Source organism: Belonocnema kinseyi, chromosome 1, assembly GCF_010883055.1.
Source record: "Belonocnema kinseyi isolate 2016_QV_RU_SX_M_011 chromosome 1, B_treatae_v1, whole genome shotgun sequence".
NCBI lineage: Eukaryota > Metazoa > Arthropoda > Insecta > Hymenoptera > Cynipidae > Belonocnema > Belonocnema kinseyi.
In genome coordinates, this window is record NC_046657.1 from 156,992,132 (window position 1) to 156,996,094 (window position 3,963).

Sequence of the window (3,963 nt, forward strand, 5' to 3'; positions counted from 1 at the left end):
AATATCTCATGGGCCAACGGCAAGAGTACCTCTTTGTCGTGTAGGTATGGCACATTTTGTCCAAGCAATCAACTCCTCCTTTCGTCAAATTATAAAATTCAAATACCTCAGGTTTCCTCATTTCAGGATTCACATCCCCTATATCATGAAAAGTAGATATGAGGATAACGTTTTTATTCTTCTTTTCAGAGAATGAAGTGAGCATTTTGTCGGGCTGGTAAACAAATCGTGACGTCATTGGTTGTAATCCCTTCACAGCGATTAATTCAGGAGGGATTTCTCTCTTGTTTTTACGCATTGTCCCCACATAAGTCAGTTTACGTTGAGCAAGTTCTTCTGACAATTCGTACGATGAGAACCAGTTATCTGCTGTCACATTGCGGTTGGTATTTTCTATTTTTTCACAGAGCTTGATGACGTAGCATGTCATCATTGATTTTACGATAATAATATTTTTTACGTCGTTTCTTTGCAGCTTCTAATCGAAAATGAACCATGGACTCATTTTCCACCAGTATATATAAAATATCATCCACTAATTTTACAAAGTTCAACGTGACCTTTTCTTTAGCGATTTGGGAAGAAAATACTGTATTCCGGCCGAATAAGACCTCATTAGGTGTAATTCCTGTGGACTCATGCAATTTTACGTAGTATTACGGGAAATATTGCGTAGGGCAACCAGAGGTCCCAATTTGATTCTTTATAATAATGGCGCAGATACTCTACAAAAATATGATGACTTCGCTCTAAGGATCCTAAGGATTGATGATGGTAAGCTGACGATTTATATTGGTTTATTTGAAATAATCTCTCGAACTCAGCTATAATTTCACTCATGAATTGAGGATCCTGATCGGTTTGAATCGATTCAGGACATCCAAATTGAGAAATAAAATGTTGAGCAAGTAAAGCTGCTATTGTAGAAGCGTCAATTTCTGTGAAAGGAATAGTACCGGCATATCTAGAAAGGCAATCCTACTAAAATCCTGTTTCTGAAATCTGATTTAGGCAAAGGGCCCAATAATCGATTTGCAATTTTTCAAAAACTCTCTCGGTGTATCCTTTATACATATTAGTGGTTTTGTTTTTGCCCATACTATCTATTTCTTTTGACAAGAATTGAACTTTACTTTTTTTACTCTTTCGAACTTTTCCAATGGAATCGTTCTCCAACCGTTTCTATCGATTTAAATACATGTTTATGATATCCTACCACGGAGTACACACCGTAACAGCATAACCCCGTTTCCAAAATAAGTTCTCAAAATTAATTCCACCCTATCCCAAGGCAACCTTTCAAAACCATTAATTTTTCGCTAAATGCTGAAACTGTTCATTTCATGTTCAATTAATGCACCTTTTAAAGTTGACATTGCAGATTAAATATCTACTGCATATATTTTTTCATCAAATTTTTCTTTAACATATAAATTAAAGACAAAATGTTGCTTATAATTTACTAAAACGACTTGTCCCAATTGAACTTTTTCACTTTTAAGGTCGGAAAATTTAATAAAAGAATGATCTACTAACTTACGGACCACCGGGGTAGTGAGAGTATCATCACAACTTATAAAATTGAACAAGTGATCATCCCTCATCCACAATTCATCTCTCCAAGTTTTAACTAAGGGGGTGAGAAGAAGAAAGGGGAGAGAAGCATACGCAATCGGTAAATCTTTACTTTTTGGACATTGACTCAATACAGCCCTCATGGAAAAATCGGATGCATCCACAGTCACTATCTATGGTTAACTAAAATCCGGACATTGCAACAAGGGTTCGGTATAAAGAATAGGTTCCTTCGCTCATGTCGCCGCTCACTCAGTTTTTTCTCCTGTTCATTAGAGGAGGAGGGGATGGGGAAGAAAGGGAAAGGATTGGCATGTTGAAGGAAGGGAGAGGAAGGGAAAGAATTGGGAGGGAAGGGAGGGGAGAGAAGGAGGGGAAAGAAATGGGAAGGATTGGAAAAGAAGGGAAAGAAGGGATGGGATAAGATGGATTGAGAATCAAATGGCAAGCCAGATTTCAAACAATATATTCTTGGTTCCTTCATTTTTTATGTTTATTTTTTATCACAGGCGAGTGGGGTGTTTATAAATGTGTGTGCAAATGTGTTTATATATACAGGGTGAGGAAAAAGTATGGGAACCCCGGAAAATCTCAGGGCTGGACCTTGTCATTAACCTTCTTTTGCTAACCACTTGTTATGCGCGATTTTATTGCAAGCATAATTTTACTTTAATTTGACCTCTAGACGTCACGTCGCCCTTGGACTTCAAGGCATATTTCAACGTAAAATTTCACGCTCTTGCGATTGCCGATATCAAAAGTATGGGTTCCCATTAAAAAAAAACTTAGACCTAGAAATGACCTTGAAGGTGAGGTACAAGGTTAAATCCAAGGTCATCACTGGATTCCTCGTTGAAAGTTACATAAGACCTGGCCTTAGCAATTTTTTTTATGACCAACTTTCTGAGATTTTCCGGGGTTCCTATACTTTTTCCTCACCCTGTATATGTATATATATATACATGTTATTCATAATTGTCTAAAACTAATCTCCGTTTTTGTTAAAGTTTTTCTTGTGTTATATCTTTAAAAAAATGTCTACCACCACTTACAGGTGATGCGTTTGAAGTGTCCCAGTAATAAGCGTTGAATAGAGAAAAATTAATATTTTCAGATTTCAGCGTAAAAGTGAAGATTATTCTATTCTTTTTAATGCGCGATTTTTCCATCTGTATAAAATGTCATTATAAGAATAGGATATCTCCGAAACTTATTAATTATTTCCATAGTGACAGCCGCCTAGTTTCCTATTCCCTAAAAGAGAACGTGTTTTCATTATATTTAATTCCTTTTAATTGTACCGATAGGCACACCTAACAGAGATGTATTCCGCAAAAGTGTTCATATTTTGTGTTTATTTAATTCCTTCTAATAAGTTCACAAAATATGTGTAATAAATTGTTTTAATTCCTTAATGTGGAATATAAGACGTTTACATAAATTATTAAAATATAAATAAATATAAGTTTGAATATTTTTCGAATTTATAAGTTACAAAAAGATTTAATAATGAAAAATAAGTTAAATAAATATTTTAGTTCAATTTTACTAAGTCGATTGAGAGACTGTTTCTGTTCCCGTTTGGTAATTTTTACACGTGGGAAGAATCGCGTATTCATAGGAATACAAATTCTTCATTTTTCTGAATTCAACGCTTATTGCCGGGGTAGCAGTGAACCGGCGTTATAGGCTTATATATATTTCTTTACCGTTATAACGAAAAAAACTGTTGCAGTTACTCCGTGACCTTCTAATGGGAATTTTAACATAGAATCTGAATTTCACTAATTTAAAAGTTGATCTTGCTGTTTTTGTTTTGTTTTGTTGCATGATACGGTAGGCATACTATGTGGATACTATTAAAATACTCTGTAGAGTATCCTTTCCGTTCACTCGGTCCGATAGGGTTACTCATTTAAAGAACTCTTTAGATTTTAGCTATTTTCTTCTACATTTTTTACTAATTTCTCAAAATCATTTATCGCACCATCAGCCGCTTTACAGTATTTGCAAAATTTTCCTTTTTTCCGGACTAATTAGTTAAGTAAATTACTGTGCAAAGTGACCCGATTCTGGACATCTAAAATATAGGTGAAGGGAACCGCCAAAATTGCAAATCCTATTCCTGATAATCGACTTAGTAAAATATAACGGAAGCATTCATTTAACCTATTTATTATTATTAGATAGTTTCATAACTTATAAATTAGGAACATATTCAATTTTATATTTATTTGCATACTAATAATTCATTTAAACGTAATGAAAAAAGTATCAATGTATTGATGTAAAATACAGTCTGTCAAGTTAAAGCGTGGGTGGCTTTACTCGCAGTCGGTAAGGTGTATCGACATGATTTTGGTGTCAAAATATTAAGAAGAGCTCCCT

At 34.6% G+C, this 3,963-nt stretch overlaps 1 long non-coding RNA gene across 1 annotated transcript; it reads left to right on the forward strand.

Moving 5' to 3' along the window:
• Window positions 1-191: 191 nt before the first annotated feature.
• LOC117175803 lies at window positions 192-1,769 on the forward strand. Its single transcript, XR_004467525.1, has 3 exons — window positions 192-382; window positions 476-774; window positions 1,503-1,769. It is a non-coding gene; the product is annotated as an uncharacterized LOC117175803 (long non-coding RNA).
• The last annotated feature ends 2,194 nt before the right edge of the window (window positions 1,770-3,963 follow it).